General features: G+C 37.6%; 1 protein-coding gene across 2 annotated transcripts in view; it reads right to left on the bottom strand.

The window, feature by feature from the left end:
* qin (tudor domain-containing protein qin) overlaps window positions 1-15,910 on the bottom strand; it is a 613,696-nt gene that overhangs the window by 398,424 nt on the left and 199,362 nt on the right. Inside the window, exon 1 of one of the 2 annotated variants that reach the window (XM_081728962.1) lies at window positions 4,013-4,137. The exons of the other annotated variant lie outside the window; for it this stretch is intronic. The gene's annotated coding sequence lies outside the window, so the exon portion shown is untranslated. Of the gene's footprint in view, window positions 1-4,012; window positions 4,138-15,910 lie in introns of those variants that run through there. 2 annotated transcript variants of the gene reach the window in all.

The following is a 15,910-nucleotide window of genomic DNA, read 5'->3' as shown; positions in this document are numbered from 1 at the left end:
AGGAGTTAGATTGTCAATTTAAACACCATTCATATATGACCATTCATATATATAGACTTCTTTTTCTTTGATTTGCGTCCGTTAGTTCGAATGATTGTCAAGGAAACCATTTAAAAAATGCTTGCATTTATTCAGTGTCCAGGATACTGCATCGTTTGACTTAAACAATTACCTCATACAGTTATGACTTCAAATAAGATTTGTATCTGCCATTTTAGGTGAAATAATAATATGCCTTGCTTAATCCTTGTTTCACCTAAAATGTCGAACAAAAACTCAAAGGAATCGAGAGTAATTACAATTTTTGGAAGTGGATTCGTCCTTTAGTATCTCTGGTCCTTATTCCTCTGAACAACAGGAGTGAAGAATACGGACGTTTGTACGAAGAAAGAAAGAAAAAGAGTAATGAGTAGGAATCAATGGGGACCTCAGCATCGAGGCTATATGTCCCCAGAAAGAGAAAGACACCAGACGTCGACAAGAAAGAAGCGTTCCACGGTTATATGGTGGAAACATGTATGGATGACTTTTTTTCCACTCTTGTTATGTTTTGATAATTGTGTTACAGATATTTTTCGCTTTCAATTCGGAATTCATTAAGTGTTAATTTTGATTTAACTTTAACCATAATATTTATTAAAAGTTAATTATTTCAACACATTCTTTAGAAATTTCATTTGAACGTTTCAGTGCTTATTAATGCTATTTGTTACCTGAGTACTGGCTTTTGTTTCTATGGCATGTGAAATCACTATAAAAATACACAACACATGATGACCAAAGAAGTTCGGAGTGATATTTCAACTGGAACAGACGTTTCTCCAGAATATCAAAATGTACACTTAATGAACAAATTAATTATGACCAAGGACAATGAGACTGTCATGAGGATTCTCTAATTAGACTGCTAATGTGCAGCTCAGAAAAACAAAAACGGGTGAATGATCAATTTGGTATTCCGAAAAATAAACTTAAAAATTAAATAGGTTTATTTTTGCATTTGGAATCTGTGTCATGCTGTATTTATCTAGATATCTAGATGATTAGATTAGTGATATGTTTGATGTTAGTTTTACATAAAGTTACAAAATAAAAGCTGTTTTGAAAGAAGAAAAAAAACTTAGTTAAACGTTCTACAGAATATCAAATCCTCAATTCTTCAAACAGTACTTTTTTCTTTGTAATTTTCCTGTATTTCCGCAATTTTTTTTTACCCACCATTTTGGGGTAATAAGCAGGAGTAAAAGTGAATCTTAAAAGGTAGGAGGACAGTAGGTAGCGGCATGACGTCCCCCTGCCTAGTTTTGCCCATTGTAATTTTTTAGGAACTGGGGGACGCAGTACATATTTTTTGGAGGTGGGGGGATGGCATTCCCCGTGTTCCCCCTCACTTCTATCCCTGGTAACCAGGGGCAGATTAAGGCTTTTGGGGCCCTGGAGCCGACTATTTCAAGGGGGCCCTGGAGCCGACTATTTCAAGGGGGCCCTATGTTACGAATAATTCCGGTGCATAAATTTTCTTTGCTGCCTTCCACAGCCTTACAGGTTTATCGAAATACCGAAAAATATGCTGTAATATTTTAATGTGCTCCAAGCTTACAATAATTAGTTAATTACATTCATAATTAACAGTTAAATGCTCATATACTGCATAGTAACACACAAATGTCAAATACAAGCCAAATGGTCAACAGTCCCTGCAGAAACCCTAATAGAGTAAAAGGAGAAAAATCATATACAAATAGGTAAAGCTGTACAAGGCTCATTGTTAGAAAAGTTTTCTTCCTACATTTTTGCTCTGCAAAGGATTCTGTTACGTCATTAAACGACATTGAAATGACACGGAATTGTCACCACAAGCTAATAATTTGGTTTGTAATAGAGGCCCAAAATAGCTCACACCCTCACAAAATAACTATCGTGAAGACGCTGGTGGAAGAAGACGATACCGCGAGCGTAGCGAACGGGAAAAAATTAGCATACGTCTGAAGCCTATAACATAATAAGTTGACTGCTATATTTTACTATTAAGGAGAGGGATTTTGGAAGGGGGCCCTGAGGCTCGGGGCCTCGGAGCCTGGGCTCCATTGGCTCCGCCCTTAATTCGCTCCTGCTGGTAACAAGGATCCTTATCTCGCCTATAACGGCGGATACGAGATAACTGATTACGCAAAACGATGCGAAATGGTCTCCAGTGTGAGTTTGCACCTTTTTAACGAACGTACCATTGATCTTATTATGTAGCAGATATCCCAAAAGGATGCAGGGTACATATAAAAATCGAGAATAAATTGGTTCTTACAGTTGCAGCAGTATCACCCAAATATCACCCTCTGGGGTCCCTAGAGGACTCCGCTTGATGTATTAAGGGTTAACTCACGCAACATCTTGACCAAGAATAGCGTGCCTCAAGTGTAACTTACATAGTGTTAAGTACGTTTAAAAAACTGATGGAATAAAAAGTTACTTTCTTCGATATTTAATAAAGTGTTTCTAACTGAGTTCTTAACAAAACTTATGCTGCAGAGAACTTGTCATTCAAAAGCCTCTACAGAAGCCACTTCATTTTTTAAAAAAATTTAGATGCCGGAGGATAACAAGAATATTAGAAAATTCCTCTCCCTCAGGCACTATAGCAGCTTGAGTGAAATTTATCTTCTAAGAAACTATCTTTTTCCTAAATCTGTAATCTGCTGACATGGTTTTGTTTATCATTAATAATCGGCTTAATACTAGCACTGATTAATATTAACAGTTCCAGTACTCTTCTTTAAACAATGATGATCATTTCCTGTCTCTTTTATTGCATTTCTGCTCTTTATTTGGAAGATCATTCTTTTTTCTTAAATATATTATCCTGATTAAGTAACTAAATGTAACAAACATAGGAGGCAATCATAAGGTCTAACACCTGTTTTTCCTTTCTGAAAACGAAAGCGGACGGGAGAGAAAGTACTAATCGGCGTCTCTCGAAGGCATACACACAATCCAACGGAAGAGAAGAATGATGTTAGGACCAGATGCTGCAGAGCTCTTCCTCATCAATGGAACTCAGTGGACGATCTGACCTATTGATACAGCACACATTAAAATTTCAACATTCCCTAAAGCATGCCTATCAGATAGGACAGTCTTTCGCAAAGTTGGTAACTATTTGCTTCCGCGAGGACAGCACTGTTTACAAAATAACCATCGATATAATTATTTCCTCCTATTAGACATATTAGCATTACCTGTATCTATTAACTTTCCGAAGATTTAGACGTCCTTTCCGGAACAAAATTACGTAATAATATAGCATTTAAGCAAAAATTAGTACCAAAAGTTGATCAGAAGTTTCTTCGCAATTTATCCTAATCAGCATTCTAAGCATATTTGCCTGAAAGATCTAATACTGTCATATAAAATATCGTATTAAATGTGTATGAGCAAGGAAAAGTGATATGAGCCACTCTCGCATTCATTCTTAGGAATCAACAAGTTCAATGCAGCAGAAACAAAAAAAAATGTCAATGGTTCCCTCTCTCTGCTAATTTGAATTACTTTTTCAATTTTCCTATTGCTTCCAGTTTATAACTTTAAGTTACATAGCTTGCTGAGACTTTATGGTTCCTTAATATAGTTGACACACAAGAAATATAAAATATAGCGGGCACAGAGGACATTTTACCCATTTGCAATAATTTACAGGTGTGAAGAAACCGGTGTACGCAATTTTCCGAGTGAAATTTCAGCCAGATAAACTATAGTGGAACCGAAAACATTCACAGCGAGAGATTCACTACAATACGTAACAGTAAGTTGCGAACCTCACTCAACTATGAAAATAAATACTACAAGGGCTTTTTTTTTTAAAGTAAGGCTTCATTGTCAATAGAAAAAATAGTAAAGATAATGTTATACAGTTTTGGTTACTTCCATAAGCTATTTTTGTACAAAGTAGTTGTGTTTAAAAAAAAATCTCATGGCGTTAGACAAGTTCTTGAGTGCCCACGTCTTAGATATCACCTACCTGTGACCGAAGCCATCTTCAACCGTTATTTTCACTGCGGCTATTGGCTGTTTTCCAGTCATGCAAAATACGCACGCGCAGTATCTCCCAGCATTCCTTGGGAATGACGCTACACCAGTTGCAGTTGCAACGTCAGTGTGTAGTGTATGGTTCAGTGTGGGCAGTTGAAATGTTTCGTCAAATTGAGCATCCCGCCCGCCAAGTGTGAAATAAGGGTGAACACTAGCGTGCGCAGGACATTGGGGGAATGTGGGTGCCAGATCTAAAGTACCACCATATGGAATGTCGTCCTTTCCCCTAAGAAAAGATAGCGTCATTGCACCCGACGCTGCGTCGGCGACGCACGGCACACATGCAGACGGGAAATAATTTACATGTAATCTCTTCTCAGTTTGTAATAATTCTACATAAAAAAGTTTGTCTAATGGGGGTGCCAAGGCACCCACGTTGCGCACGCTTATGAGGGTGAATAAATCTATGATTAAAATGTTGACAGCAAGGAACGTGTTGGCAATGGAAATTCACCGCCAGGTATGTGACGTGTACGGCCCGAATGGAATGAGTGACAGCAAGGTGCGATCGTTTAAGAACAAGCGGGACAATGTTCATCATTAACCGTGATCTAGCCAACCTTTTGTAATCACAGACGAACTGGTGTGTACAGTTGACTCAAAAATTCATGCAAACCGGAATTTCATGATTCCCGCGTTGCGGCTGGAATTTTCACACGTTTCACGGTTGGTGTTGTACACAATCATTTATGAAACCTTTAAGTTCCGAAAACTGTGCGCGCGATAGGTTCCCAGACTGCTTAAAACACAAGACTGCCTTGTGCCTCGACCTTTTTGACCCAATAGTTACAATGAGGAAGGATATCAACTGTTGGACTACATTGTCACAGGAGATGAAACATGAATTTCCCAAATGACTCCATCATCGAAGCGGCAATCAATGGAATGACGGTACACGACATCTCCAGTCAAAGTGAAAAACAGAGACAATTTCTACACGCAAAATTACGACTACCGTATTCTGAGGTCGCCATAGTACCTGTTAGAAGAGTTTATGCCACGAGAAACAATCATCACTCAGATGCGTACAGCGCGACCTTGAAAAAGCTTCGATGTGCTATACAGAATAAGTGCTGTGCTTTACTATCATCTTGTGTCTTGCTGCTACATGACAATGTATGCACTCATTCTACTGCTCAAACTCAAAAAATAATCAGATTTTCTTTTGGATGAAAGCTACTGAACCACACACCGCACAGCCTGGACCTTACGCCGACGATTTTATCATCTGTTTTCCTATTTGAAGCAGTTTCTCACCGGTCAGCGGTCTGACACTGATGAAGAAGTGAAAACAACGGTTGAAGATTGACTTCAGTCCATGACGGATGATTTCTACAATATAGGCATACAAAAACTTGTCGAACGCTGTGATAAATGTTTAAACAAACATGGGGACTATGTAGAAAAATAACTTAATGTATTCTGTACAGAGGAAATGAACGTAGATGTATGGCATTATCTGTACTAGTTTTGTTTCTATTCATAATCGCACGTTACTTAAAAAAACAACCCTCTTAAATAAGGGTCATTTTTAGGTTTTACGATGTTTTCTAAGGCAGTCTAAAAGGAAGATTCATAAGTATTTCAATATTTCCAAAACCCAAAACTAGGTGCGTGCATATGCTGTGATCTAATGTTAGAAAAAGGCCAAACTAAACCAAGAGGTAGTATCGCAAGAGGACTATTAAACACGGAGATTCCCACTTCGTTAGTATTTTTAGTCGCTTTTTAATGGCAGTGACGGTGATTAACCAACAACGTCTGATACATGAATTGTTACTGTTCGAGTTCGGGCATAACATTGTGGCAGTAACCCAACATATTTGTCATACGAAGGAAGAAGGGGAAGTGAATCACAGCATAGCAACTCGTTGGTTCCATAAATTTCGTACAGCCTATAAAAGTGTCAAAGATCAGTCAAGGTCCAGCTGTCTCAGGGTAATAAATTCTGAGATAATACGACAAGTCATCGAGGAAAATCAATCCAACAGCAAGGGGATTGATTTTCGCCTTTACGAACTCGGGAAAGCAATCAGGGCCACATGAGTTGGTACCAGCTTAGGTCCAGAGAAGAACAGATATGTGCCGACAACTACTGAAAACTCCGCGTGATACGAGTTTCCCGAAACGGACTGTCACATGCAACGAGAAGTGCCTGCTTTTCCGAAATCCGAATGTGCCAAAACAATGGCTAAGCAAAAGCAATTTCAAGAACCGGTCGTCAAATCGGGCTGTTTCGAGGATAAAGTAATGCTCTGTGTGTGGTGTTTTGTTCTTAACGATCGTACCATCATGTTGATATTTATTACGAATAGTTTGAGTGGTTGTATGCTGTGCTAGGTAATAAATAAATAAATAATACTGAATTGGTGAACTAAAATTGTGCCCTGCTGCAACAGGATAATGGAAAACCACATTCGGTTTGAAAAACTCAACCAAAAATTCAGGAGTTTGATGGTATCAAACTGATGTCATACCTGGTATATAATCCTGACTTTGCCCCTTCCGATCACTGCCTGTTTCGGTCCATGGCGTAGTTTCTGAAATCATGATAATTTATCAACCATCAGGAGGGGTTCATAGCAGTGACTGATTTATTTCTCTCTAAGGGAAAAACGTGGTATCGGCATAGAATCGAGGAACTGGGAGGTGGCTGCAGATAGTTCAACACGAGGGGCTATACGTTTAATGTTAGCCTGCTTTCATTACACTGTAATAAACGGCAAGTAAATTATGTTGTGTACAAGAATATTCTAAGATTCATTACTTACCCTAATATTACAATTCTTTGAATATGACGTATTAATTACCATGCTGAATAGTATTTCAATTTGAAATTAATTAATTGATCATAAAAACACAACACAGTTTGTAATTAAATTTCTATATATTCATTAAATGGGGCTACTACCGTACACTGGAGTTACTTTGAAAATCTGGGGCTACTTGGAAAACTGACATTGGGGGGACTTGGAAAGTGTTATATGGTATAATAATGAGAGAACTATGACAAATACTTCGTTTTCTTCCAGACCAATGAAAAGCAGGCACCTTAAAGAAACAAGATAGATGGTCGTAAGTGCTGTGTCGTTTATAGACTGGTCTAAAAATTTCCAAAGAAATTGATACTTTTTGTGTGTTCTTTTGAATTTTCTGTAAATTGTCCCTGTGTTTCTGTGATGAAAAGTAATTTTTACCTACTTGTGCTAAATATCATTGCTTTTAGATCCCTAATGAGATGGATTAGCTTTACATTTCCACTCCTTTCTGGAAGAATCTGTGCTCATTTTTTTTTTATTTCCTTCCGTGTTTCTACCAAGAATGATTATATTAATCAGCGGATAGACAAGATGACATTATTATAGTTTTGCCTGAACCTATCTACAACCGCAGAAAACAAGTTGTTTTTCCATATGACTTTGCAGCAAATAATTTCAATATGTGAATTTTTGTCCTTATCGTACTGTGTTACATTATTATTATAACAGTACCATACGATATTTTTGCAAAGAATTAACGTAAATGTACACTTGTAAAAATTGTACCAGCTAATTTTGTAAACCAATGTACAATTACTGATCTGATTGTAACGCAATTACTAATCTGATACATACATAAATTACATAAAATTATGTAGGACATGTTTTAGCGTCTTACAGAAATCTCAAGAGCTTATGCGTGAATTGGCATTTGCCAAACTTTCTCTTGTATTGTTTGAAAAACTACAGTTTATAAAAGCACATTGCAAAAACATTTTTTTAAATGGTTCTGTAGGCCTTCAGGAACACAAGTTTAGATTAGTTCAATAATTTATTGTGTTTAACTAAAAGGTTATGCAAAAAAAAAAAAAAAAAATCTCTTTTTATTTAAAACAGCCTAGGAATATGTTACTATGAAAGAAACATATGCATGTTGCATACCAATCTTCTCAGTAAAGTGTTATCTTGCAAGAGGTTCTTTCCTAATAGTCCCATCTTTAACACAGCTCTTAATGCTATGAAAAGACGTATATTTTCCAAGTAGTCTCAAAAGCAGGACTACTTGGAAACAGCATATTTTGGCTCCTGGAAAGCTTCAGTCTCAGTAAAATTTTGTTACTCTATGACTGCAGAAAAAGGTAACATGAACTAAGCTCTAGAAACATCACAAGAAGAAGAAAAATTAATTGCAATAAATAACAAAGGGTAGTATGAAAAAGAAAAAAAAAACTTTCCAAGTAATCCCAGTTTACGGTACATCTAAGAATTCATCAAATGTTCTGTCTGGCGATTTAATTTCGCTCAAGTAACCAACTGAAATAGCCTATACTTACACACACACACATAAATAAGTAACATAAACACAACACCTAAGAGTCATTTTAAGCTTTTAATTAGCACTCTTCTTCACTTCACTCAACTAAGGCGAATACGTAACTGCATTGTGGCGCTTAAGTGGCATGATCCTATGCTGCACTTGATTAATGAGAGATGAGAGCAAACAATTGTGTGACTATCTACAGCTATGTTTTAAAAAATGGTCACACATCTCTTTCAAAAGACATATATTTTTATTCTTAATCGAAAATAAATCAAACCACCCATGATCTTTAATTAAAACTAAAAAATCCCATCTAATTTTCCAAGATCGTCGTATTTCAAGAAAAATTAATGGTTATTAAAAAAAAGAAAGAAAAGAAAAACATCTGTACTGTATGCTCAATACTTTACTACCTCAATTATCTCGAAGATGTTCTCCTGATACTTAACTGTCAAAAATGTTTGCAGAAATTTTATACCTGATGATACATACTGTTGCGATGCCTAACATACTGAAATTGCAGAAAGTGAAGAACTAACACAATCCTTTATTGACATCTGCAACAGCTGATCGAGAATGAATCGTTTCTAACTACTGCTTTCATTCGGCTAAGTAGCGCTATGTTAGGTATATTTGGCTATACCTCTAACTGGCCCGCAGCACACGGTGGCTCAGAGGTACAGCACTTACCTTTGATGCGTGGGGTTCCTGGTTTAATCTACGGCCAAGTTAGTTTGTGTTGGTCATCCTGTTCGTGGGTTTTCTTGGGGGTACTTCCGTTTTCTCCCACATCCTCATATTACTAATTCTTCCATCATCATTCATTTGCCTTAATCATCCCTCTCCCATACCCTAACGGGCATTCACCCAGAGATCAAGTCGTTCTTGCTGAGTTATATACGTCGCTGTCCTTTGTCGAAATAAAAATGAAATATTTCAGTTCAACGTTCCATGTTTATGTCATTTCCGCTAAGGGAGACGATGATTAAACCAAGTGAATGTTGATAGACGAACTTGTGGAATGAGAAATGAGAGAAAACGGAAGTACCCCGAGAAAACCCATGAACAAGATGTCCACCTCAAACTTACTTGGTTGAGGATCGAACCAGCTACCCTACGCACCAAAGGTAAGCGCTCTACCACTCAGCCACCGTGTCCCTCTGAGCTCTGTCGATTCCAACAGGTTTCAACCGAACTAAATTTTGACTCGGAAAAGTATGTATTCCTTTACGGGTCTGCACACCCTAGTAATAACTGATAAAGTTTTATCTATCTATCTATCTATCTATCTATATATATATATATATATATATATATATATATATATATATATATATATATATATATATACAACGTCGTCATTCACTGACTACTGTAATTTCAGAGATTTTTTTCTTACATATCTGGTGATGCATTCAAATTGAAAATGTGAATATACTTTTAAAAAAAAACAACGAAAAAAATTATCCATAAAAAAAACTTAAAAATAAAGGTTTTCGACATAGTATGCAAGATGCTATGCACGAAGGGAAATTACAGGTCATCAATCAGAATATCATAGGAATATATATAACTTTCTTTTTCTCCGCGTATTTTACTGTGAGGAGGGAACGTAGAAGAACAAGTAAATTCTGCGTGCGTGAAAGTTGCTACATGGTCACACAGATCTTGAAGAGATGAAACAAAACAAATTTAAAAAATAGAGTACAACAAACAGCGACAAGTTTTGCTACAAGTGTAAGAAATTAACGGCTTCCAAATTAAAGATTTCGGTAGCGGAAGTATTACAATTAGAAGCATGATGCTCGTTTCCGCCTAGGTGAAAGGTTCACTCTAAAAACAATCTGTGGGTATCTCTCTCTCTCTCTCTCTCTCTATTATATATATATATATATATATATATATATATATATATATATATATATATATATATATAGAGAGAGAGAGAGAGAGAGAGAGAGAGAGAGAGAGAGAGAGGACTCATCGACTATTTAGAAAGGGCAAGGCTGAATCAAAATCAACAACTGCTTCAACACACGCGACAACATAATTGAATCTCATACATTAGCAGTTTTTACAGACCAAACGCATTCAAGTTAATATCTGCACTTTCTCTGCCTCTTACCTAGTATATTATTAACAATTTTTTTCTGTATATTATCCAATGTAGTTATGATGAATCCTAACAAAACATTATTGGAAGATTGACGTACTTGTGGAAAGCAATTTATAAACTATACTGCTGACTGAAAATTGCAACATTAAGAAGAAATGATATCAACATGTACACAGAGCTTCTTCGTGGCTAAGTGATTAGCGCACGCGCCTTTGTCATGGGACACACGAGTTCGATTCCCACCGGGAGCTCATGTGGTTAGGATCACACGTTAAGCTGTGCGTATATGTCTCATACAACCTTCCTGCTGAAAGTGAGGCTAAACTGAAGGTCAAAATCAATGAATACAGGGTGGCCCAAAAGTAGGTTGACAGACCAGCATCGATCAAGTATGACATTTTAATTTATTAATGTAACGAATGTATTTGCTTTGATTTGTTCCTAGCTTAAGATATAAGTGAAAATAAATTAAGAACAAATAAGGAAGAAACTAAATCAATACCTATATGGATAACAATTAGTAAATGATATATCTCAAGACCGCTCAGTAGGAGACTGTATACCTACTTTTGGGCCACCCTGTATATATAAACTCAAAGTGTCTGCACGGCAGGGTTTATAAATGATTACAAAAATCAGTGAAGTGGAGCATGCCTGGGCCCAGTACCGCTCTCAATTTGGCACTCGAAGTAATAGATTTAATGACTGATAAAAAAGGGTGTGGCTGGGCCCGTCGACAGCAAGGTCTTTTGCAGAAAGGTTCCATGTTTTCGCTGAAACAGACAGATTGCACCTTCATGGGATAGGGAAATCATATAAGTTAAGCAAGTGAGTATCTCACACATTGTCGGAAACAACAAGGAATACTGAGTGATAGTCTGTTTGTCCTTGCTCACTCTTTGATCACTTGTTCACTGGTGACGAAAAGTGTTGTCCTTTATGACACTGCCAAGCATACCAGACATTGCTTGTTAGCATGTGACCCTATTCCTCACATCTCAAGACGACCTCTGCACTCACGAAAGGTTATGCTTTTTATATGGTAGAATTGTCGGCAAAAGGTGCATTACACGCTCTTTTCACCTGGTCAGACCATCACTGCTCATCTCTACTCTCAGCAGTTGCTAAGGGTACACCGTGCGCTGCGGCAGAAGGAGCTGGCATACGGGAATCGCAAGGTTGTACTATTCCTGTACCTAATGCCACGTTACATGTGGCAGAGTACGCGTGAGACTCTTCAGTAAATTTGCTGGGAGAACTACCATATTCATCGGACCTTGCGCCAATATATTATAAATGTTTCATTCCCTTGACCATCACTTTCGTGGGAGATCCTTAGCAAACGAAGGTGACCTGCGCAACATACTCACGAACTTCTTTGCATCCATGACCACCGAGTTTTATTACCAGAGTATTGTGCAATTCTAGAAAAGTCGGCAAAAGGTTTTGGATGTTGATGGGAGATTACTTCGAAACCTAAAGGTATGTACCGTCCACTGTACTGCTCTTTGTTTATCACTGCTCTAGAACAGCAAGGACTTTCTTTGGTTACCTTGTATGTGATCTTTCAAATTGAAAGAAAAATCTAAATATGTCTAAATTCTTTCAAATGCTAAAACATAGTGCACTATATCTATTCCTCACCTGTTTTACAATCACATACGGTAATAAACATAATATCCTTCCACTTTTCAATATTTCGCTTTTTAATTGTTGTTGATAACTGTTCCAGAAGAAACATTTCTCATTCACTAATGTGGTGAAAAACGTTAGATGCGGTAATTTTACTCTAAATGAGTCTTTAAGAAGAATTCCAACTAACCCTCACAGCATTTTAATTGTTTTCTTTGAAAATAGCTTTAAAATAAATAAATAAAATTACGAAAACAAAGCATTCTGGAACTTATTTTTAATAAAGCTATGAAGTTGTAATTTATAGTTGCGAACAAATACATACATATGTGCAGAAATTTCAGGTATAGCCGCAGACTATTTTACACTGAAACTTTAACATTTAAAAAAGGAAGAGGCGATATGGTAGCAGTCGTTCTTTCAGAAAAAGTGTTCCGGGGGGCACACATAGTATTCCGGAAGGACATTGCTTATAATATTTTATTTATTATTATATTATAGACTATTATTTTGGTCTCGTCCGGAAGGGGGTTTTCTGGGAGTTCCGGGGGCAGTGCCCCCCAAAAAAACATGTCTGGGAGAAACACTGTAATGGTGGACTCTGGCACTATTAATTCCGGCATTTCCTCTGTAGGAATGAAAAATGCTCGTTCCACTCCAAATGGTCGGCCTCCGGATGCAAATTCTGCGAATTCAAACATTTGTGAAGCACAAAAGTTGCTAACTCATCCTTGCTATTTATATACAAAGAAATTACTGGAGAATTCGCATTAGGATTCTCCAAATTATGATTTTTTTTTTTTTTTTTTGTAAACTGTCATCATCAGGGAATTTACAAAACAAACCCCTGACCAATAATTCAGAATTTAGATAACGAGATGTATTCGAGTGGAAAGCATGTGTATAATAATATTTCTGCAATATAAAAACTGTTAACATGATAATTCTTTAAGTTATTATGTTAGATGAGCCTAGAAAGATCAAGGTTTAAAAAAATCATTAGAAACCGAAAAGCGGAAATAAACACTCTTACGGAATAACAACATATACATTGTTTTTTTGTGGAAGTCGTGATCTGTTATCTGACCATGAACTCTTGTATATCTAATCAAACAAAAAGAGAAAGTTTGTTCCCAGGAAACTTCTTAATTATATAGACAAAAGCCTGCAGTAATCCTTTCGAAACCCTCCTTCCACCCAATTTTCAAAGAGGAGGAGTAAAAAATTGCTTCTTTTCAGAATTGTACCCTTGGAAGACTCCCAAATAGTCACCGCTTCCCTCTCCATAAAAAGTTCCAATGCTCCGAATTCAAAATCCTTATTATAAAAGATGAACGTCTGAGTCTGTGAGTAAAGCTAATTCTTAATACAGTAGTTTCCCTACTTCGCTACGTGCTCTACCTGCGTGCCTGCAATAGATGGCGTTAGCGTGTGCAGACAATTTGAAATTTAAAGCTATTGTGACGATTTAATTGCAATTTAAAAACTACATTGTTTCAATTTAATTATTTCACATAGGACAAGGCCATAATCAGATTTGAGCACTAATATTTGTTCTCTTTCTACACTAATATATTGCGACGATTTAATTATGGAAACAGGTTAAAACATAAGGGGGTAGAAAAATGTATGGGTAGTTAAATAACGAGTTACGAAGGGTAACAGACAGAACAAGGGACGTTTTATAGAAGAAAATGTGAGGACATAGAATTAGATTTGGGAAATACGAGGAAATGTACAACGAGGTGACATACATATATAGAACTGCGAAGGAAACAAGGGAGTATTACGATGGTAGCACAAAATAAGAATGGAAAAGTAGTCAACGAGAATAGTGAAATTGCAGGAAGATGGAAAGAATATGTTGAGTACTTACATGAGAGTAAGGATAGACATAAAAATAGGGGCACGATGCCTCAGTAATAGAACAGTCACTTCCGTTAAGGGGAGATCATGGCTCGATCCCAGGTCATGAGAGTTTACGGCGAACAACATCGCGTCTGTGGGTTTTCTCGAGGTTCTCCCATTTTCCTCCGCGTTTTAGTTCCTCCAATTATTCAAATTTCACTAATCATTCACCTTCTCTAGATTAAATAGCATAACCGTGAGACGCAAAATTGAGTTTTTTTCTTTAAAAAAACGTAGGTAAACAGTTTTTTTACGAGAGTAATTACATATTCAAAATGATGAGCTATGTATTAAGATCATATTATATTTGTTTTGATTTGTAGTTTACCGTCCCTTTCTGTAGCGAGGCTATATGAGATGTGAACCTACAACTTAACGTGAAATTTCTGGGTCTCTTACTAAGATTATATTCAGCTACGAGAATAATTACATATTCAGATTGATGCATCAAGTATTAATATTATATTATATCATAAACGGAATAGAGCATAATTATTAAACCACTCATATAATTGAAGTATATTTATTGTGTAATGACTTGCTGCATCTTTAAATATATGCTCTTATATTGAATTTACAATCAGTTTACCAATTTATAATATTAATACTGTAAACTAACCAAGAAAGTTCTGTCGCTTTTTGTGGAGGTCTGTGCTCAATTGACTCACACCATGAGTTGAATGCGAATGGAGATAAGGCGAAGATCAGTCGTTGGTGTGGATAAATCCAACATACTACCTGGTTGTGGCAGTTCAGTTACACCGTGCACTCGTGTAAAAACAGTGAATATGGGACCTTCACAGAGCGCCATAAGGGTGTGTATGCTGTACAAGTTCAAACTGGGGTCAAACGACGTTGTAGCGGGGCGGAAGATATGCCAAACTTTTGATGAAGGTTTCGTGACTACGCGGACAGTGTAGCGGTGGTTTAACAAGTTCAAGGACTGTGACGATACACTCGACGGTGCACCACATCTCGGAAGACCAACACATGTACAAAATTAAGATCTTCAGACAGCAATTGAGGCGAACAGTGACCGGACATGTCAGGAACTGGGACTACAATTCAGTGTGAGTGGAGAAACCAGTCGGCAGCACCTCCATCAACTTGGGAACCACTTCAAGTTGGGTCGATGGATCCCACATGATCTGACTCCGGGCCAGAAGGCAACGCGAGCAGACATCTGTGTTTCTTTGCTGTCTCGTCTGAGGAAGGAGCCATTTCTGGACAGGGTGTTGACATGTGATGAGAAGTGGGTCCTGTACGAAGCTCCACGGCGCCGTAATCATTGGTTAGCATCTCTTGAACCGGTTCCAAAACAGCCGATACCAGCACTGCACCAGAAGAAGGTTTTCCTGTGTGTTTGGTGGACTGCTCGCGGCATCGTGCATCGAGAACTGCTACCAGCTGGTCAGAGCATCAATGCAACTGTGTACTGTCAGCAATTAAGCAGTGTTCAAGAAAACTCAAAATTATGGAGGCAGCACTTCCGAATCGCAAACGGGTCCTCCAGTTACAGAACAACTCTAAGCCCCACGTGGCTAGGATGACCCGGGACATCATTCTATATCTTGGATGAGAAACACTATTGCACTCGCCATACTTCCCGGGCATTGCACCGTCCAAGTATCACCTTTCCATTCCTTGGACAATCACCTTAAAGGATTCCTAGTAGAAGTACAAAATGCACTTCATGCATTCTTCGGTTCACGGCCTATCAAGTTATACCGCGATGGAATCCATGACCTTCCAAAACGTTGGCAGAAGGTCGTCGATGCTGACGGGGACTATTTTTGATCTCCCAGGTACGTCTTATGTGACATACCGAGGTTCGAAGGTGGTGGGTAAAAAAGCGAAAGAACTGAACGGCCA

The sequence above is a fragment of the Thermobia domestica genome, chromosome 10, assembly GCF_964235325.1.
Source record: "Thermobia domestica chromosome 10, izTheDome1.hap1.1, whole genome shotgun sequence".
NCBI classification, from domain to species: domain Eukaryota; kingdom Metazoa; phylum Arthropoda; class Insecta; order Zygentoma; family Lepismatidae; genus Thermobia; species Thermobia domestica.
The sequence above is the reverse complement of the archived record's forward strand: the minus strand, read 5'-3'. Positions and strand labels throughout refer to the sequence as shown.